At 40.1% G+C, this 23,321-nt stretch overlaps 1 pseudogene across 1 annotated transcript in view; it reads right to left on the minus strand.

The window, feature by feature from the left end:
- Positions 1-860: 860 nt before the first annotated feature.
- LOC308529205 (nuclear factor erythroid 2-related factor 3-like) overlaps positions 861-23,321 on the minus strand; it is a 46,850-nt pseudogene continuing 24,389 nt past the window's right edge. The window contains exon 4 of the transcript in view: positions 861-980. The product of the transcript in view is annotated as a nuclear factor erythroid 2-related factor 3-like (transcript). The remainder of the gene's footprint in view (positions 981-23,321) is intronic.

Consider the following 23,321-nt stretch of genomic DNA (forward strand, 5'->3'; position numbering starts at 1 on the left):
GATCTGGGATGTGGAAGAAAGAGAAATCAAGATGACTTCTAGGTTTTTGGTCTGAACAACTACAAGAATGAGTTTTTATTTACTGAATAGGAAGGCTAAGAGAGAAGTAGGTTGAGAAATTCATTTTTACACACCTTCGTTTGAGATAACTATTTAATATCATATGGATAGGTCAAATGGGCAAGTGGCTGATGTGTGGAGTTCAGAGGTGAAGTCAAGGCATGTACTGGGAAGTCACAGATGGTACTTAAAGCATCAGAGATGATGAGATCACCAAAGGACAGAGTTAGACATAGAGAAGCAGAGGTCAGAATCTTATGTCCAGGGCATTTCAATTTATAAAGATCTGAAAGATGAGGAGAACTGAACAGAAGATACTTTGAACTGATGCCCAGTAGGGTATGAATGACAGGGTCTCTTAGTGTAAGTAAAGAAGATAATATTATGCCAAAAGTTAGTCATGCTTTTCTATTGTGGGTAATTTACTCGGACTCTGTCCAATATGTAAATGAATCAGACAACTTACTGCTCTCCAAGGGAATACCACTAAATAGATACGCTAGTCAGCCTTCCAAAATGGCTATTAATGAGTCCTTCCTCCTAATCCCCACACTCTGTAATCTCCTCTCCTTAAGTATGGACTGGACCAGGTGACTTTCTTTTAATGAATAAAGTATGACAAACGTGATGAAATGTCACTTTTGAGATTAAGTTAAAACATACTGAGACTTTCATCATGCTAACATTCTCTCTCAGATCTTCTTACATGTTTCCCCTCATAAAGAAGGTCACTTGGCAAAGGATTAAGGATGACCTTCAGCAAACTAGCTAAGGAACTGAGACCCTCAGTCCAACAGCCCTTAAGCAAACCAAATTCTCCCAACCATTACAGTGAGCTTGAAAGCAGATCCTTCCTCAGTAGAACCTTCAGATGACATCCAGGACTCAAGGTCAACACCTTGACTGCAGTCTATGAGAGCCTACAAAGCAGAAGACCCAATTAGCCATGGCTGAATTCCTGACCCATAGAAACTATGAAGTAATAAATGGAGCTTGAAGCTATGACTGGGTTTCTGATCTATAGAAATTATTAAATAATAAATGTTTAATGCATTAAGGAAAATATAGTAGTGCGGAAATCACTACAGAGCAAAGCAAACTTCTCCTATCCTCATTTTAGGTATCTAATGCCTATGATAACAGTCATAATAATCTTAGTATGAATTATATTGTCATTGTGTCAACTTCTGTCTGGTAAAGTTGAAGTTTGGGTCTTATCTAAAATTGAAGAATAAAAACAATAGTGAACAAGTCAGAAAAAAAATATTTTTGGATAAAAAGACTTCTCTGGCACCTCTGAATTAATACTGCAGAAGATAACCAAAGACTTTGGCCCTGGTTTAACACTTTAAATCATCTCATTTGTTTTGAAACTCCTCTTTCTTCCCTTCTGCTCACTTTTCAGCTCGTCCATCCCCACCTTGGTGACATAACTGTAATTTAAGCTTCTTTCAAAACCCATTATGATTTCTACTTCAGTGCCCTTGAATGCTGCTAAATTAAGATACCAGCATAATTAATGAGCCACCTTGCTAATACTATTTCTTCTTCTCATCACAGAGGAAATGTCAAGTCACTTCTCCTCTGGAACTCAAGACTACTAACAGATTTCACTGTCATTTATAAATTAGTTCAGAAATAACAAACAGGCAAAAGACAGCAATAGTTAAAAATTAGTTCACAAAAAATCACATAAGCTTCTAAATAGTTTTCTTTAAAAAGTCTTTAAGCCCTGGCCAGTTTTGCTCAGTGGTTTGGTCAAGAGCATGTACCTCAGTTGCAGGCTTGGTCCCCAGCCCTGGTTGGGGTACATGCAGGAGGCAGCCAATTGATGTGTCTCTCTCACATCGATGTTTCTCTCTGTGTGTTGGTCCACCTCCTTTCCATTCTCTCTAAAAAGTCAATGGAAAAAATATCCTCAGGTAAGGACTAACAAAAAATAAAGTATTTAAGGGGACCAGGATGATTAATTTTATGTATCAACTTGATTGGGCTTAAGGGTGCCCAAATAGCTGGTAAAACATTATTTCTGTGTCTGGGAAGGTGTTTCTGGAAGAGATTAATGTTTGAATTAGTAGGTTGAGTAAAAAAGACTGCCCTCATCAATGCAGATAGGCATCATTCAATCCATAAAGGGCATGAATAGTATAGGAAGGTGGAGGAAGGGCAAATTTGCTTTTTTGGCTTGAGCTGGAACATCCATCTTCTCCTAGCCTCAGAAATTGGCGCACCTGGTTCTCGGGCCTTCAGACTGAATTATACCACCAGCTTTCCTGTTCCTTCAGCTTGCCGATAGCAGACCATGCAACTTCTTAGCAGACAGTGCTTCTGTTTCTCCGGAAAACGCTGACTAATACAGGGGCTTCTTCATTCCCCAAAAGAGTAGACTGATTCAATGAAAATCAATTCCTCACTACAAATAACCATAGACATTTTTGATAAAATATAATAAATATATATCTTAAGCACATAGCTGGACGCAACGCAAAACAAATTCTTCTTTTTGCCCCAGTTAAAACAAAAGGGAACGTAAATCCACAGTGCAAGAGCAGCTGGTTGTCCAATTCCAAGGAGATTTTTATTCTAGATAAATTGTGTTTCTGTAATTAAACTGAGAGGTAGGGACAGAAGTGCTAGCGCGACTGAACATAGGCCCTTGGGGCTGGAGCTGAGGTTTCACAGCTCTAGAGGGAGCAGAAGTCATGCATATTAGTTTCCTGCGGCTGCTATGACAAATAACCACAAACTTGGCAGCTTAAAACAATAGAAATTTACTCTCTCACAGTTCTAAAGGCCAGAAGCCCAAAATAAAGGTGTGAGCAGGATTGAACTCCCTCCGGAGTCTCTAAGGAAGCATCTGTCCTTTGCTTCTTCTAACTGCTAGAGACTGCAGGCATTCCTCAGCTTACAGACATCACTCCCATTTCTGCCTCGGTCTTCTCATTGCCCTTTCCTCTGTGTGTCTGAGCCCCCCACTTTTCTGTCTCAAATCCCCCTCTGCTTCTCTCTTATAAGGAAATTTGTCAATTGGTTTAGAGCCCACCCAGTAATCCAAGATGATCGCCTCATCTCAGGCTCTTTAACCTAATCACATCTGCAAAGACACTTTTCCAAATAAGGTAATATTTATATGTTCTAGGGATTAAGACAAAGATGTATCTTTGGGGCCTTCATTCAACTCACTGTACTATGGTCCTAATCTAGGAGACAAGAGCTGAAAAGTAACCTCTGCAAAAAGTGAGAACCCTCAAAGCATGACCCAATCTATAAAAAACAGGATTAGAAAAATTTCATCCAAATAAGCCAAAAGTTACAAGAAAGTGTTCTGTCCACTCCAGGCTCTGGTGGGGAAGAAATAAAAGCATTCTAAAATAAATACTTTTAAAAATGCCAAAGCTACCCAACATGGGGGTGTGAAATTCAAATGTATGCTTAGCAGGTATAAATTACAGGCCTAGAAGTGGACATGGGTTTTCCAGGACCCATGAAAACCCTAGGTCACTACAGAAGCAAGTGTAAAATCACTCTATAAGGACACACCCACAATTTAGGGAACACAGAAATCCCATGTTAATTATTTCACTTCAAGAAAACTGGAAGACCTAGGTTCCAGTTAAAAATGTATACCTGCACTTTGACATTACTAAGCAGTTTGGACTCTGGTTCCCTACTTTTATAATACAGGATCTACCATCCTCCAAGAAAGACAGCCCAGGAATACCCTGAGAATTTAGAAGGCTATATGTAGAAAGATACCATTTATAGGTACATATACAAAAATACATAATGCATATAATGATCATATATCCACGTACATTTCCCCTTTAATTCAACATATACAACTATAGAAGATAAAAAAAAATTCTTCTGAATAACTTATCTGGTTTGCAAAGATTCAGAAGAGACTGTTCTGTGCCATTGGAAGCAAGAATGGCAATATAAATGTGAGCATCTGTCACCTTTAAACATCAAATGAAAAGATTTTTAATATTTAGAAACTCACTGACATTCCCCCAGAAAGTCATTTCCAAATACCCTTTAAAAAGTGAATGTGTAATGCAAAATTTTTAAGTTTCCTATTCATGGCTTCATGCCACTGTATTTCCTTACTTTTGAGAACCAATAGAGGCTATTAATCATTTCTCTCAATAACCAGGGTCTTTGGATGCTTTAAAGGTGAACTGCAAACATTCAGGAGGAGTATTCCAGGAAGAATGTCTCCAACATTGTATCAAAATGACCTCCCTGAGTTACAGATAATCATAGGTATTGTTCGTTAGTTATTATGACAATGTCTCTTAGGGCACCAGGTAGAGATCTCAGACTCCAGAGGTGTCACAGTAAACCAACATAACTCTCAAATAATAGGTAATAAAATAAGTCTAAACCAGGCTCTTAAACAAGAACTTTGCTCTCTGAATCACAGCCTAGGGACAAGAATATTTTGGAGGTTATTGTTGCCACCCTTAACATCTTTCTCCTTTTTGCTTTGTTCAAATCTGTATAGTTAACATGATATCACAGTCAACTGGCAAAGAAAGCACCACCAAAAGAGTATTTGAGTCAAGAGCCATTCTGACTTTGAAGTCTCCTTTCCCCAGAGGGAGAGGGTCAAGAAGAAGGTCACAATAGAAGTTCTGCAAGACGGGTGCACTTTGTTTCAGAAGTGCCTGTCCTGCACCTATTTATATTGCAATATATTTAGAAGCATTGAACAAAGAAATATCAACAGCAGTCTGTGAATTTGCAGTTTTAGAGCAGCGGTTCTCAACCTGCAGTGTGCATCAGAATCCTCTGGAGCAGTGGTTCTCAACCTTCCTAATGCCGCGACCCTTTAATACAGTTCCTCATGCTGTGGTGGCCCCCAACCATAAAATTATTTTTGTTGCTACTTCATAACTGTAATTTTGCTAATGTTATGAATTGTAATGTAAATATCTGATATGCAGGATGTATTTTCATTGTTCATGACCCACAGGTTGAGAACCGCTGCTCTGGAGGGCTGTTCAAACACGGGCTGCTGAACCCACCCCAAAGTTTCTGATTCAGTCTGTCTGGGGCAAGCCTTGATAATCTGCATTTCCAACAAGTCCCAGGTGACGCTCATGCTGTTAATCAAAGGTCCACACTGAGAATGTCTGGTTTAAAACAAGGGGCTTTGATCAGTTATCCACAATTCTTTAGAATATTCCATTCTTTTGTTCTCAATAAAATCATCATTGAAATGAAGACATCAGAGAAGGTTTAAATGCTAGAATACTGGAGAAGAAATGTAGACAAGTATTGTAAAGACAATAATGGCAATGATGACAACTGACACTTATTAGGAGCTAGGCATTTTCTCTCATCCTCACAGCAACACTTTGAGGTATATATTATTTATCCCATTTTTCAGAAAAAGAAACTAAAGCTCAGATCTTTTGGAGCAGAAAACTTGTACTTTTTTCTACTCCACTTGACTAGAAAGAAATAACAAGATTATGAGCAGTGCCCCAGCTAAAGATTTTAAAAGTCAGTTTCCTACTGACAAGGTATTGTTGGTACCCTGGAATAGGGCAAAAAGAAACAGCTATACATTATACCTTATACTGACTGTTGGCAGGCTAAATGAACAGTTCAGCATACCTGTATAAAGTTAGCACCAATGTTGTTATTTTCTCCTCTAATTCTTTTAGTTATTATACTTCTAAAACCCCAAGTTAAATAATTCTTCCATATAGTACCAAGGGCCCAAACAATACCACGGGCTCAGTCCTGGGGTCCTACAAAGAATTAGCCTTGATGGCGTAGAACAGACAATTAGGTCTTTATGTAATCTGTGCCCTGCAGAGCTTAATCCTATCTGAGTTGGTTATAAAAACCATACTTGTCTCTATTGGAAGCCACAGCTGTAGGTCTGAAGTGAAGTCAGCTCTAACTAAAGCTTAAAGCTTTTTCTTTTCTCTCATTTATGTTCATGGGCAGAAGCAATCAGAACTACTGAACTCAAGCCAGATTATGGTCGACTAAAGACAGCTGTCTTTCTCCAGTGCTAATCAGTAGAGACAGATGTACTGTCAGCCCATGATTGGATGGGGCAGTTGGACACATTGTGAAGAAAGCGCCTTAGCACAAGTCACACGTGACACAAGTGTGGAGAAGGCAGGAAGAACACAAAGAAAGTGCAAAAGCACGTGTAACAGAGTTCCTGATTGATTGGAAATTCTCTGTTTTGACTGGGTTACTTTCTGGGTAACCCTTAAGAAGTGGCCAGCACTATAATGAAGCATCGTCTTTTAGTAGATGAAGGAAAACAGCATGAGAGCTGAAATAGACTCTTCAGTGCGAATTAATTTATTCAACTGAGGGGCAGAAATCACCTCCAACTAAGGCAACTTCAAGTTGTAATTAAGAGTAACTCTCCATGCCGTGGACTGAGTGACATCTGGTGCCCGTCCTGGAATCCAAACAAGTTATCAGTAAGACACTTTCATGGAGGCACAAACTCCACACGCCATGATAGTATTGCTGGATCTCCAGAGTAGGGCATGAGGCCAGATTCTGATGCTCACCCTTTTTTCAAATTTAAAAAAGCATGCTACCCTTTCTCTAAAAAAGTTATAATATTCCCCTTTCTTTTTTTGGTAGCATGCCAACTAAAGGCTTTCACATTTCAAATAGTTATGACCCAATTGACTTATGAATAAAAAAAGATAGAGGCAAATTATTAGATGGGTTCTCCTCCTGCTGCTTCTGATTTGATGTGAAAATGCTTTTGCATCGAAGCCAAAACAGCTCAAGTCTGTCCTTGAGAACCTGTCTCTTCCTCCACGGAACTCGCCAGCTTCCTATCAGTCCCTGTCATGTTGAAGCTCTAGTCAGAAAATGGAAACCTGCTTCCTATGCCACCACCAGGTGAACATATCAAGGTCAAAGTGACACTTTTTAGATGGGGTCAAGTCCCATTCCTAGGGAAATTTTCAGACTTAAGACTGAAAAGACACCATTAGCCTGTTAAAAAAATTACACAGGCTAGGAGTCAGGGCTCCTGGTTTTGGGGGGCAGCTCTGCCGTTCACTCTACACTATAAGCTAATTGATACCAAGCCTACTTTGAAAAGGATCTGAGGCAACAGCCAATAATTCACTATATTTGTGTCTTAGATAATGCTTGTTAGTTCTCTGGGCCTCAGGATCCTTATCTATCCATGTGACCAAATGAGGCACGCTCTAAGGGCACATCCAATATTAAATCTCTACTATCATTTATCAGCATTACCAATGGGGATTTATACAGGGTGTCCCCCAAAACATATACACACTGTAACAGCTGACAGCTCAATTTTGAAAATGAAATGTATTTTAATAAACACTGCCTTTATAATTATTAAAAGTGCATGTATAAATTTTGGGGGACACCCTATATTTGCTCAAATATTTGGAATTTAACTTTTTCACACATCATTCCTCTCCTTTAACTCTTACAACCATACTAGGTAGCCAGCCACACGGGTGAAAAAATAATAAAAATGGTAAAAAAAAAAAACAAGTTATTATTTGCAAGAGTTATACGCCAGGCTTTCTTGTGTTCTTTCCACTACAACCCTGAGATGTGGGAAATATAACAAGCTACAGATGATCCAGAGAAGATAAGAGTTCTAGTAATCATCACTTCACCACTTCCTGACTGAGCCTTGGTATTATCATCCGATTAATAAGAATGCTGGGCCAGGATAATTTAATATCCCTTCCAGTTTTACCCCTGGATGAATCTATGAAACATGAAGCAAGTTATTCAGCATCCAGTCAACCTCTAATGTGGTCCTTGCCTTGATAAACTGCCTAGTACAAAACCCCCAGTTCTTACAAACTGGGAACCACTCTTTGCTTCACCAGAACTCCAGCTGTTACTTCATCCAGGGCATGACCTCCCTTTGAGCCCGTGACTTATCCCTGTCATGTAATCTCCTGATACTAATTTGAATCTTCTAAGAAAGGCCTCTTCCAGTTGTCTTCACCTTCCAATCTCATCCTCCACTGTTTGTGCTATACTCTCCTTCCTGCCTGAGCTCCAGGCTACATTTGAAGCCAGTGAGTTTGACAGAGTTGATGAAGGTCTAATTTGCTGTCACTTTGGCAAATATGAAACCAGCATGTCCAGATGTGAGCTGTCTGGTAGAAACCAGGTAACAAATGTTGACATTAAAGAATGCTTCTAACAACTAAAACTCCAAAGACTGCAGGTTGTCTCAGAGACATCTAAACCTCTTCTCCAACTTCTCCATTTCTCCAACAAAAGAGTGTATAAGGTACGTGGAGACAAGTCAGGTTATTCTGGGGTAGACAAAACAAGAAAGAGAAAAATCAGGGTAGCCAAACATTAATCCGTTACCTACCACAATATGGTGTCCCAGATACTTGGAACTTTGGACCCACTGACTCCCACCCCAGGAGTTTTCTAATGTTTACAAAAATGAATCAAATGATGGAAATTGAGATTAATGGAATTTTCTATGCCAGCATTTTAGTCCTCTGAGGAAGTCCTAAATTTACCAATAAAGAGGTATATTCTTGGATTCCCACCACTTAACTATAGACACACATGCATACACAACAATAACAACTTTTAATCAGCCCCACAGTACAAATCACCAGTTGTGTGCCTTGTGCATACATTGTTTTTTCCAGGAGCATCCTGCTAGAAGCTTAGCAAGAAGACGGAATTGCTAGAATGTCAGGGTCTAACTTGCTCTGGCCAAGAGCAGCACCTCTCAACTCCAGTACCTCAGGTGTTCTTAGATCATCTCCCAGCCAAGGACTTAAATCGATATCAAGGCCTCAGGGTTCATTTACAACCTCAGATCAAAACCTTGCACTAGCATTTCCCCAGCCCAGCTGTGCTTGCATTCTGAGTGCCCAGACAAATGACTATAACACCCTTTCCAGTCCTACCTCTGTAGCAATTGCCTCTTCTCAGAAAAACTAGCCTGGGCCAAATTACAATTTTCATGGGCGATGAAAGCAGCTTAGAGCCAGACACTAGTCCTTCCCCAAATCACCACCACATACATTTTCCACACTACGGGCATATTTCTAACACTCGGCTCCAATTTGCTGCTTCCTACCTCAAACACTGTCAGAACCCTGTAAAATAAGCCCAGCTGCCTCAACTTCACATTTAATTCTCTCTATCATTTCCCCAAAACAATCTCGTCCCCATCCAATGCCCTGCTGCTTGCCAAACTCTGAACCTTGGTCATCACAGTTCCCTGGGCATAAGCTGCCCTTTCCTCAGCTCTACTTGTGAACCTTCCCATTTGTGAACTCTCAGTCAAATGGCTTCTCCTCCAGAAACCTCCCGTAACTGCCCTCCTTGTCACCTACCACTCTGAGTTTATGCAGAATTAATGCCTCCCTCTTTTGTCCACCCACAGTACTTTATCTGTATCATTTGTAAATCCCTTAGCACGTGCTTCCCACATTACAATTATTTGAGCACCTGCCATAACACCTTTCACTAGGTTGATGATGTAAGGGTTGATGTTTTCATTTTCCATGGAGTCTAGGACCATGGCTTACAGAGTCCTAGTTAATAAACATGTACTGAGTTAGTTATTTTTTATGTCTCTGTGATGAGCCCTAATTTTCCTCACATTAATAGTGAGTTCTTAAAGAAATGGGCAACACTTTTCAAAAATAGAGAGGGGTCAGGCTCTGTTCATTTTAATAGATCTACTTAGGGAAACATTGCCATGGATGGCTTTAAGGAAAACATCTATGGCAGTAGATTAGCACTCAACTATTCCTGGTTTTCTAGTCCAACCTCTAACATAGTACAGAAATTTCATCTCGTATCCTTCAATATTTCTCCGTTTCTCAGTGATTAGAAACTCACTACCTCATGCTGCTACTTTAGAAAATGAAACTGTATGTGGCCTGAACAATTTTTCTTCATTGGAGGCAAAGGGTAAAAGTAGCTCCTCTCTGAACAGTTAGCCTGAGAATAATTGATGGCAGTTGATTAAACCCAAGTATGATATTTTCTATTGTTAAAGGGGCTATCAATTATTTACTCATTCATTCCCCTTCATGTGCTTTGAAGCAGTTTTAAGTACATTGTCAAATGTCAAGCAGAGGTGAGTGGCAGCATGGAATTAAGCAGTCATTCTATGCCTTGGGCTCAGCTTCTCTTGGTCTGCTGGGCACTATGACTTAGAAATGAAATTCTGTTATGCTCTAGTGCTCTACAGTTTTTTCAGAGTTCATTTTAATAACTTTATTGACATGTCAAGGTAGACAAAGTTGTCAAAGGTGGTATCAAATGGCCAAATAAATCAAATCTTGATCTAGCCTCATTTCCCATTACTTTACTGTCTATCTCAAACATAACTAGGATCCATTCACAAATCTCTGATGCTCTGCAAATGTCAGACAGACTTTAAGTTTCTTCTTGAAGTCTCTTCCTATCAAGTAATGGAACATATGCCTCTATTATTTCATACCTGGGAATTTGTTCTTTAAACACTATTCTGTAATAAAATACATTCAATGCTTTGGCTTAGTTCCTCATGAAGTTGTACATAGAAATTATATAGAATTTGAAAATGTGAGCAACCATTTTCTACTCCCACCATTGTGGCAGTTGTTGCTAATTAATCATAGGCCTTATATTAGCCAGGGTTCTCCAAGAAACAGAACCAATAGGAGATAGGTATGTATAACAAGATTTATTATTAAGGAATTAGTTGACACAATTATGGAGGCAAGAAATGCCAAGAGCTGTAGAGCGAGACCCAGGAAGAGAAAACATTTTAGTTCAAGTCCAGAAGCAGGAAAAAGCTCAAAGGCAGTTGGGCAGGAGGAAGCCTCTCTTACTCAAGGGAGGGTCATCCTTTCTGCCCTATTGAGGCCTTCAACTGATTGGATGAGGCCCACTCACATTGGAGAGGGCAGTCTGCTTTACTCATTTTGCCAATTTAAATGTTAATCTCATACAAAAACACCCTCACAAAAATACCCAAAATAATGTTTGACCCAGTATCTGCATACCCTATTGCCCAGCCAAGTTAACACCACAGCCCTCTTTCCCAGGGAGCCCAGACAGGCTTCAGATTTCATCAGAACTGTGCCCCAGTCAGTCACTCCCAATCAACCAGCGATGGAACAAAGGTTAAAATCTATGTGTTATCTTAGAGTCTAGTAAAAAGTCAGACTAGGTCACTGAAAAGAATCATAAGTGCTAGAGATGGTCATATCTATGGTTCATTAAGCTCAGTTCTATAATAGAAGCAACTGCAAACAAAGGACTGGAGTGTCCTGTTTGACATCAACCTTAAAAGCTATCTTCCTTTGGTAGTTCTAATAGATCTGCAGGTCATAAAATGTACCCAAGGCCATCTTGAATTCTAGTTTTCAAATGCTCAATAACTAAGCCAGTGGAAGTCTTCAGGCATGTGAAAGGGTGGGGCTGGTTCTTGGCAAGTGATTTATAGACATTTCATTGAGATTTCATTGCGTGCTCTCAATGTTATGTTTGAAGCAAATGGTGCTTTCATTTTGCTGGCTTTGCATCTTTACTTACAACGCCATTCTTTCTGGATTCATAATTCCCCTTGCAGAATCTATACATGCAATAGACACATATTCTTTCAGGGTTAACAACACGTATTGAGTGCCTACTGTGAGTGAAATGTTATTTCATTTGCAACTCCCCTGTACATAACACACACACACACACACACACACACACACACACACACACTTCCCACAGGAGGAATGATTCGACTGCAGGATGACCTCCTGGCTCCCTGGCTCAAGTCACTTTGGTCTTTTCTATCATGTCTAAAAATACAGATCATCCCTCCCATCCTAATGATTCCTTCCACTTTCTACTTGACTTTTTAGCATTTACCACCATCTAACTTGGTGTTTATTTGACTTATTTTTCTTATTTATTGTTTTTATCCATCACTAGATTGCAAGCAGGTAGGGATTTTTGACTGTTTTGTTCTTGGCTGTATTCCCAGCATCTAACACAATGCCCAGCACATAGTAGGCACTTAGCATACTTGTGGAATAAAAGAATGAATAAACTCTGAAGTAGGTGTCATTATTACCATTTTACCAATAAGGACATGCAAGTGCAGAAATATCAAATAACTTTGATCTCAAGGTAATAAACACCCCTCAAAATGCAAGGAATCTCTGTCCATGTGCCTCCTATGTGTTCCTGGGACTGTGTTAAATCCTTAGTGATTAACGGGGCTCCTCCAAGAGTCTATCTCTAGCAGTGTGTTTTAACCGAAGGACAACAGCAAATGTATTCCAGGCAGGTATAATCACGTTAATTTCATTCAATTCCATAACAAGAATGACTTGCATTTGTAAAGCTCTTAAGTCTTTTTCAGGTCTAATTTAACATCACCTTGGTGAAGTGAACTGGACTGGCAGTATAAACTCCACTTTACAATAGAAAAAAAAAGCCACAGGAAATCAAACCAGCCATGTGATTTGCTCAAGATCAAACATCAAATGACAGCACTGAAGCTGGAATTTGGGTGAAGCATGAATTCGAATCAGACAGGCCTGGCACCAAACCCATACCTGTCTCTTCTAGCTATGTGACGGAGGGAGGTTAATTAACCTCTCTGAATTTCTATCATTTTTGCTAAAATGGGGACCCTAAGCCATCACAGGTAGTGGTGGAAAGTAAATGACGTGATGTATGTGATGCAGTAAGCCCAATGACAGGGACATAATAGGAATGCTCCAAATGTTACCTTTCGTTCCTGTCCCTGCCCTGATCCCTGCTTTTCTCCCTGCCTTCTAGCCCAATAAAGGCACACCTTGTTTTACTGCCCTTCGCTTTATTGCACTCCACAGATGTGGCATTTTTTTTACAAATTGAAAGGCAAGACCCTCCACCAGCAAAAATATTACAACTGACTACTTTATTGCAGTGGTCTGAAACTGAATCCGTAGTATCTCTGAGGTAGCCTGTACTCTTCCAGCCAGAACAATTATATAACTCTGGATGGAGACAGTTTTTATGGACTTCTTTTAAAGGTTGATCTACATTTTAGTGAATATATCAGTCACTCAGAGAATTCAAGACCCAGCCGGGTATTGCACAGTCTAAATGCCAGATGTACTTATGAGGCCAAAATACTTGTGATGAGAGGTAGGAGCAGCTGCTGATTTTCCCAAATAAAATCTAAGATACTGTGGTTTCGTTGACGGCAGCCAGTGAGAAGCATTTTTCACTATAAAAGTGCAGTTCTTTGGTACAGATTACAGCACTCTTCATGAGCTCCAAAAGAACTGTCAGTTTTATACTTCATTGAACAGATTCATTTTTATATTAATTGGTATTTTCTCATCTTTTGCCCACAGTGATTATATGCACAGTATACCCCCCAATAAAACACGCCTAATGACAGGGATCTGGTGCTCTGGCATTGGTGACAATGTTTAGTTAAAAGCATGGAGTTTATTACAAGCACAAAACAGTACTGGGTGGTAAAAACTGAAGCTATTGTGAAACGCTAAAGGACTCCCATATGGTTTCCAAAATCCAGTTCCACTGCTGAATTCTAGGGAATGCCTTTGTCTGGTGCAGCAAAGATTCATGTTCCTATCACACTATACACACCACCTGGCAGACCCAGTGAACCTTTGACATTCACTGACACTGTTTAAAGGGACTTTGCTATGGTCGGTAACCTAGTGGTCACCAGACATAATAAACTATTATTTATACTGTTTCTGATCACCTTAACACATCACTCTTAATACAGCAGCAACTATAACCCCAAAGGGAATAATTACATTAAAAAAGGAAACATAAGCCATCAATTGCTTTACGGTTAAACCTTAACTTTTGCTTATGAACACTGACAAGGCTAACCAGCTCTGTGCTTGGCATGACTTCAGGCCGGTTAGCCTAGCCCAGCGAGGCCCAGAACCCACTCTCACTCCTGGCTCCATCTCAGGCCCACTCCCCACCACCATGTGCCTGACCACAAACATTTCCGACCACGACTTCTTTGTTATTGCAATATTTGAGCAGTTTGTTAAGTTATAACAGTAGTTCTCAACCTTCTGGCCCTTTAAATACAGATCCTCATGTTGTGACCCAACCATAAATTATTTTCATTGCTACTTCATAACTGTGATGTTGCTACTGTTATAAATCGTCATGTAAATATCTGATATGCAGGATGGTCTTAGGCGACCCCTGTGAAAGGGTCGTTCGACCGCCAAAGGGGTCGCGACCCACGGTTGAGAACTGCTGAGTTATAAGACCATCCCTGGCAGTTTTTGGTGCGTGTGCGCACATACACACACTTTCTCTTTTCATAGTCACCTTTCTACTGTGAAAGCGTTACTCACTTACCCCTGTCCTGCAATCTATTTGGCTGTGGCTTTAACCATCTTCTTATTTCAGTAGCGCCTTAATAAAGTCTTTCCTTACTAATATCTACTAGACTCTTTTTTTTTTCTTTTTTTTGCTTTGACAACAGTAATATTTGGCTAGTGTTTCCTTTCCTGATTTAAAACATCAGATTGACAGATTTCTCAAGTAGAAGCACAAAAGCCAGTAGGAGCACTCACTACTCTAGACATTGGGTTAAGGTCTCTGATTCACCACCAGGCTCTGAGCTGTCTAAGAGTACAAATATATTTGACTTGTCTCATCATTTTACCTCAGCGCCTAGCACAATACCAAGTACAGAATAGATATTTTAATATATGACTGTTGGATGAATTAGCAAATTATTTTAGATCAATGATACAAATTCCTATTTTGGCATGTACGAGGCACTGCTCTTTGTGCTTATGATACATTATAGCACTAACTGGTTTGGCTCAGTGGATAGAGCATCAGCCTGCGGACTTATGGATCCCAGGTTCGATTCCGGGCAAGGGCATGTACCTTGGTTGCGGGCACATCCCCAGTAGGGGGCGTGCAGGAGGAAGCTGATTGATGTCTCTCTCTCATTGATGTTTCTAACTCTCTATCCCTCTCCCTTCCTCTCTGTAAAAAATCAATAAAATATATTTTTTAAAAGATACATTATAAACCAAACAAGCAAAAATACCTGTCCTGGTAAAACTCATACAATAAATATAATAAATATGCAGTATGTTAAATTATCCAAGTTAAGGAGGTCAGGGGAGGAGAACACAGAATGAATAGAATCAGGAATTAGGGCTTGGGGATGAATGAGTTGCCATTTTACATAGGATAGTCAGGATAGGCCTGAAGGAAAAGGTGACAATTAAATAAAGAGTGGAAGGAGCTAAGGGAATTAGCTCTCCAGAAATCTGGTAGAAGATGTGCAAAGGCCCTAAGATGAGAGTATTCCTAACAGATTTGAAGAAGAGGAAAGAGACACTCTCACGGAGAGTGGGTGGGAGAGCAGGAGGAGGTGAAACTAAACAAAAGGGTGGATTATTGTAAGATTATGGCTTTTACTCTGGACAAAATGGGGAGCTCATGTAAGTTTTATAAAACATAGTCACGTGACTTGACTTTCAAAGGACCAACCCGGCTGCTATATTAGGAGTAAACTAGAGGGAGAAATGAGAGTAGCAGCAAGGAGACTACTTAGGATGCTCTCGCAATAAGCCGGGAGCTACTGTGAAGGCTCTGCCGAAGGTGAGAGCTGTACAGGTGGTGACGCCTCATTAGAGTCTGGAGGTAGTCTGAAAACAGAACTAGCATATTTTTTGGTATTCACCCTTATATATTAACATTCATATATATTAGAACAGATTCATGGTTTTCCCTGTAATAATATGCTCCTTCTCCTCTTTGTCACCTTTTCCTTTGTATTCCAGCTTGGAAGGAATCGGCATAAAATCCTGGTTATGCCTCTGGGAATGTATTGAGCGTGGAAATATCTTCCAATATGCAAAGCAGTGTGGAAAGGGGAAAAAGGTTGAGAACTTCACTACTGAACAACTTACTAAAGGCACCAGGCAATTGGGCTGAGCCCTACTTCTGCTCTAGCAGCCAAATTAGTTAAATTCCCCTACCAATTTCTCCACAGCATCCACCTTTTCACCAATCAGAGACTTAACTGCTCCTCTACTGTCTCCTACTTGGCTTCTCCTTCCTTGGGGCCCCTCAACGTACTCTGAGCATTTACAATTCCTCATTCTGGACTCATGTGTTGGGTTTATTTTCAGTGTTTTTTATGAAGGCAGCTCCTCTCTGGAAAACCCAGCTGCACGTGTTTTATTTAATGATATCACAGGCAATCAGAGACACATTCTGGGGGAGAAAGGCAGACAGAGTTCTATGGGATGGCTACATGGAGGAGAGGGTAGGAGGGTAAGTACAGAAGGGAAAATGCCTTCTATGTGTTCTCTCTTCAAAAGGTCCCGGCAACCGGGCCATTCTTTGTTAGGCTTTACTTTCATTCATGCTCGTACCTTTCCAGGCTGGGAGGGCCTCTCGAGGATAGCCTCATGCAGCCTATTCATTCAGAGCCTCTTCTTTAAGAAATGAGCATATAGACGATCCCCAGACTGACGTTGCTGAGAAACAATAATGCTTTTCAATGAGGAATGATATATCCCAAAGCATCACTTTTTCATTTGTTAGATTTTTCTAAAGTCATAAACAATTTAGAGCCATTTTCTTACAGACAGATTTGGAGATGTCATACGAAGCTTCCATAGGTATAAATTAATCAACAATCTTCACTTTGAATGACACTTTTAGGCTCCCCAGTGAGAACCAAAGTCATATTTTAACAGAACACCATGTAGATTTCAGTGTCTTATTTTTTGTTCACTAGAATTATAACTTTTCATCCATAATAGAGCATATTCTTTGATAATAAAGGGCAGAAAGCATAGTATCCCTCTATATTCTTGTATAATATGTATGTAATATAGTCATTTGAAATAAAAATAAAATTATTTTCACTTATATTATTTCCTTACTCCTATGACAATTCTGTCATAAATGTATCATTACTCCCATTTTGCAGGTGAAGAAAGTGAGGCTGAGATAAGTGTCTTTCTCAAGAGCATATGAGAGATATTAGGTGAGCCCTAACCGGTTTGGCTCAGTGGATAGAGCGTCGGCCTGCGGAGTCAAGGGCCCCAGGTTCGATTCCAGTCAAGGAAATGTACCTGGGTTGCAGGCACATCCCCAGTAGGGAGTGTGCAGGAGGCAGCTGTTCAATGTTTCTCTCTCATCGATGTTTCTAACTCTCTATCCCTCTCCCTTCCTCTCTGTAAAAAAATCAATAAAATATTTTTTTTAAAAAAAAAAGAGATATTAGGTGGTACAGCAGAGTAGAATCCAGTTCTGTCACACTCTTAATCAGTGTCATCAAGTTCTTGAGGGGTTCAGGATTCAATAAATGTATTTCTGAAATAAGTATCTTGCACTACCATCACCTAATAGACCTAAACACACTTACCATGGCTACACTTGGCAGCTAAAAGCCTCTAGGAGAGGGTGAGCTGAGTATCTTCCATTTGTCTCTCTAGATTTACGGACAATGACCTGCATAGTCTGACTCATCAGGCTCCCTTGCCCTCTAGCTTTCCCCTGGGTTTGGCTGGTGGGTAGTGCAAACTGACCAGAGAGAGGAGAAAGTATGAGGCTGGGTTATCTGCTCCTTTGGCTCCTTCCCAGCAGGGTTGCCATAGGTGGCCTTCATCTTTCAGATACTACAGCCCCTGTTATGGAGCTCTCACTGTCTCTATCTAGGGATAGCCTCTCCACTGCCCCTCTTTTCAAGGTTAGGGGTGGGCAGAGGATGTGGTAGTTACTAACCCCAGGTTCTGCAATGCCCCCAATAGATTCTCTACATACTGGCCCCACTTTTCTAAATAACTCCTTTATTAAACTCTCCATAAATTATCCAATTTGAGTATGCCATCTGTTGCCTGCTGAGACCCTAGCTGATACAGGGAGCTTCTTGGTGGTTTTGTCATCATAAAAGGGATTAGTGGTTAAGTTCCTCTGGAAAATAATTCCTAAGCAAATGCTCCATTAATGAGAAAATCAAGCTGTTGTTGATGCAGAGGAAATGAAGACAAATGGAGCACAGTAATATCAGCTCACAAACGTGGTGAATCCTGCCAGTGTTTGACTGAGGGTCACAGAAGTCACCTGTGAGATAACCAGCTCTGACAAGGGCAGAGTGACCAGCCAATCCATATCTGCCTCTCATGCTGGCCTCACTCACATGCCCAGGACAATTGGTCAAAATCTCCTATTAGGTGAGGCAGAGAACCACATAGTAACAATACTAATCTACAAAAGCCCAGCAACTAAATGGCAGAACAACCAGAATGGCTGGAACAACCGATGGCTTTGACGTGCACTGTAGCAGCCAACTGGCCTGATCTGAGCCCCACTCGCGCACCCCCCCCCACACTGGACCAGCCCCCAATCGGCCCCCAACACCCCAATTGGGGGCCAGGCCGGCTGGCTAACCACCCACATCCCCTCCTCCCCGCCGGCCCAGCCCCAATGGCCCCCATCAGAGTGGGCCAGCCAAACCCCACCCGTGCACCGGGTCTCTATCTACATATATAAAAGCCTAATATGCAAATTGTCCCCTTGGGAGTTCAACCACGAGACCAAGAGTTCAATTGCTCACTATGACGTACGCTGACCACCAGGGGGTGGTGAAGAATGAAGGAAGGCCCCGGCTGGCAGCTGACAGCTGGCAGCTGGGGAAGGGAGGCACTGGCCAGTTGCCAGAAGGAAGGCCCCGGCTGGCAACTGGAAGGCCCTAATCACCCCTGATTGCCAGCCAGGTCTAGTGACCCTACACATGCATAAATTTTGTGCAATGGACCTCTAGTATGAATAATAATTATGTCAGCAGCTCTTTTATGTACTTCATAATTAACATAACTCATAACTAGGAAATTTGAGGATCAGAGAGGTTGAGTAACTCAATCAGAGTCACACAGCTAGCAAGTAGTGGAGCTAGAGTATAAAACTACTATGATGTTTACTAAATTGCTGGCTGAACCCTAGTATTTCCCAGAATTCCTGTTCTTGACTCTTGTTTCTGATACTGATTCCTTTTTGACTCTTGTTTCTAATGCTGCTTCCTGTGCTGGTTGGGTTCCTGGCCTGTACATGGGCTCCTGGCCTATTTCCACTTACCTTATCTTATAATGTGACTCATTTTTTCTCCATTTCCATCATGTGACCAGTAGTTAATCGCCATTTCCATTTCTGGATACACTGTTCTCACTCAGCTTAGTTCTACAGATGGCTCAGAGATACAGTACCTGCCTCTCAGAGGTTTTGTTTTGGCTTTTGTTTGTTTTTTCCTAAGTCAACATTGTTAAGCCCAATCAAAATCCTTGCCACACTCAAATCATATTCTCTGAAAATCTATTTTCCTTGCAGAAATTGTCCAGAAAAAAAAATGACACCAAAAAGGTGTCATAGATGACCAACAGCTTTCAATAGCAAAGGCTGAAGCCCTTAAAAGCCAAACTTAGTGCCCAGAATTTAGATGAACTTCTGAAAAATAACCAGCCCTGCAGTGGTTAAATCCCAGAATTAACAGAGTCCCGAAGATTTAGGGAAGGGCTCCTATAGAAAATTTAAAAATTCCAAAACCACCCAAATCCAAATTACCTTTTGTCTCACTAGCCTGCTTATCTCTGAAAAAATTATCATTGCTGTTTTCTTTTGCATTCATTTTTGTTAAACTTTCAAATTACCACTAAAACTTCCAAAGTTATCAAATAACAATTTTCTCATATTTGTCAAATAACTTGTAAGCTCCTTACTGGGACCTAGAAATTGCTAAGTGAATAATAAACCCTCGGCTCTGGGATAAATCACTGGAAAAGACAGTCATTCTCTGACTTATTTCACTTAGTGTAATTCCCTCAAGGTCCAGAGTAAAAAAAGTGGTTGCCAGGAGTTGGGTGGGGGCAGGGAGAAAGGAATAGGGAGAGGTTGGTAATAGAATGCAAACTTTCAGCTGTAAGATGAATAAGGTCTGAGAAGCTAATGTATAGCATGCCTATAGTTGATAACACTATGTTGTATAATTGAAATTTGCTACTAGTGTTGAACTTAAATGTTCTCTCACACAAAGAAGGATAAATATGTGAGACGATTAGAGTGTTAATTGACTAGATGGGGGAATCCTTTCATAATGTATACATACTAGTATATCAAATCATAATGATGTACACTTTAAATATCTTACAATTTTATTTGTCAGTTATCTATAATAATAAAAGCATAATATGCTAATTAGACCAGATGTCCTTCTGGATGAAGCCAGGACTGCGAGGGAAGCCCGGGTCCCGGGTGCCAGAAGGAAGCCAGTGGAAGGAAGGCCTACTCTTGCATGAATTTCATGCATTTGGGCCTCTAGTACCTCAATAAAACTGGGGCGGGGGAAAGACTTGTCTGCCTCAAAGATTGCATTCCTGCACCAGAATCAGAGTGGGACATTACAATAAGGGAAAAATAATTCTCAGGAATTCCCTGCAAAGATTGTATTTTATTCTTTTGACATTCATTCAAACACGCACACAAATTTTATTTACTTTCTTTGTGATTTGTCTGAGAGCAGATTCACCTATGGAGCTAATTAAAAGGATACATTTCTAGATCCAATCTCGGAATCAGAATCCTTCGCAAGTTACTCTAACCCCAGTCCTCCAATAGCAGTGACGGCCATCTAAAGACAAGGTGGCCATTCTCCCCAAAGATCTCCTGTAATCCTTTTCACTGAGAGTTCTGATAACCTTGTCTGGCTAATCAAGCCCTAAAAAGTAGTAGACACTCAACATTCCACTTGGATCCATACACCCAAAGCTTGAAAGAGAAGTTATAATCAAGAAATTATTAAACAGGTTTCCCTATAAAAGTGATCCTAGCAATTGCTACTTGTGCTAAATATTTGAATTACTGAGCTAATTTCGTAACCAAGGGAGGCTTTAAAAGAATGTCTCAGCTCCTTATAACAGCTCAAAAGTATAGGTATGTGCCTTTCCAGAAAGTAGAACACTGATCAGAATACCCAAAATACATGTACATTCTTGGTCTAATTTTACTTAAATCGATCTTTATGGAACTGACGTGCCCAGATGGTTGATATTCCCCATAAAATATTAATGCCACACCATTAGTGCTGCAAGTAAATTTTTGCTAAGTCTAGTTGAACAAGTGTATTACTCAAAAATGAGCAAATAGGTGAAAAAGCTGATCCAGCTGTTAAGTAAAGGCGTACTCTTAAATTTTTAAGTGATTAAGTCAATATAGGCATCATAGACCCACATCTTGTTGAGGCTTCAATATGGAAATTGATCAGTACTGACCTGGGTCGGCTTTGATAGGGAACAACTCAAATATCCAGAGGTTCCATACATTTGTAAATTTTATACATTTGACCAAGAATCTAATCTCACCTGTGAGGATGTTCAGCAAGGCATTCTACTGAAGGCCACGGAAAGGGAATGAGATGCTGAGCATCAGGTTGTCTGCAAGATTTCACTTTCTAACAAATGCAGTTTTAGGATGGAAGGATGATTTCAGTAATAGTTCTACAGTTAAGGGAGGTAACACTAGTGTTACGTTCAAACCAATTTAAAATGGATTTTAGGTTTGGGTCAGTCCACTGTAAATTCAGAAGGAGAAAAAGATGTCTGCCAGAAAATGTACTGAAAGGAGGCCAAGGGCTAACTCTACAAACTAATATAAAAGTAAACATTACTCATATTAAGGGTATAGTTCTTTTTTTAAAATATGTTTTTATTGATTCCAGAGAGAGGAAAGGTTAAGGAGAGAGAGAGAATCATCGATCAGCCACCTCTAGCACCCCCACTACTGGGGATCAAGCCCACAACCCAGGCATATGCCCTGGCCTGGAATCAAACCATGATCTCCTGGTTCCTGAATAGGCACTCAACCACTAAGACATACCAGCCAGGCAAAAGTCTAGATCTTATGGTCCCCTTGAGGTTTGTTTTTAACCTCATACCAAATAATTGGGAACACATTTTGCACAAACCTTGTTTTCATGGGATTGTTTCTCAGTTCACCAAGCCTTAACTGCTTATCTATGTTAAAATTAACTGGTCTGGTTTAGCTACTAAATAAGGAATGGTTCAGAGAAGTGAAGAGCTTGGTTCAATAGTTATACTCAGTAAAATGCATACAGCTTCAATTATAACTTGGCCTTTTAAAAATGATCAGTTCCCAAAGTCTGAAGCTGACTAGACCGGATTCCTTTTTCTCATAACATTATCCTCCACTCCACAATAACTTGCATGTTAAGACAACTGAACTAGTAAAACAGTTTAGTCAACCTTTGTATATCAGTTCCTTAACCTAAATAGGGAGTTGAGACTAAAATCTTTCCACTGCTACAAGTGGGTTATCAATGATGGTTGAGTAAGCAGCTTAGATTTACCCACCCTGAATCAGTGTGATTTTTGTTGTGTGTGGTGGTGTCAGGAAATTAGAAGTTAAATTCATTGACCTTTGGCTACAATGCACCAAAATACCTTCCAGACTCAGTTTACAGCTTTAAGTTTGTTACTGTGAATGCTTTGAGTCCCAGTGCTCCACTATGTGCCTTTTTTTCCTTGCCAATTTGATGTCTGCCTATATTTCATTGTGGTCCAGGGATTTGGGGGAGTCTGACAATTAGACAATAATTGAGTAATAAGGCTACTAATGGTTTTGAAGCCTACAAGTAAATTGGTACTGTAGAATTTTTATTGTAGACTTGAAATAATTTCCGTGGCAAAGTGCCCTGAACTGTAATCTAAATACCAAAGGTTGAGACATTGAGGGACTACTCCTTTGCAGAGCCACCCTGTCAACACGTAAAGTGATAATTGTATAAAACTGATCAGAAGATGCTTGTATCTAGAAGCATTACTGTGGCAAAAACTAGAGCTTAAAAGAAATACCTAGGACCAATTTAAAATGGAGAAAAAGTTTATTATAAAAATCTCTCTTATAAAGCACTGCATTTTTACAACCCAAGATAATACTTTGACTTGTTAGGCAAATGATTCTTATGGTTGAAATATCTGACAACCTCATTTTGAAATTAAACCTTAGACTAACGGTATTGATGTTCAATCATTTGCATTTCAATGCCATTATTTTAGGATTAATGACTTAATTCATTCTCAAGTCCACTTGCTTGATACTTTCCTGTTTCATGTGGTTTCAGTATTTCCAGTTCTTTGGTTGTAGTCTATGCTCATCTATTGACTCTTCCCCTATTGTTGGTTTGTGCTCAGGTATGGCCT

This window comes from Myotis nattereri, assembly GCF_964212035.1.
Source record: "Myotis nattereri genome assembly, chromosome: 13".
Lineage (NCBI taxonomy): Eukaryota > Metazoa > Chordata > Mammalia > Chiroptera > Vespertilionidae > Myotis > Myotis nattereri.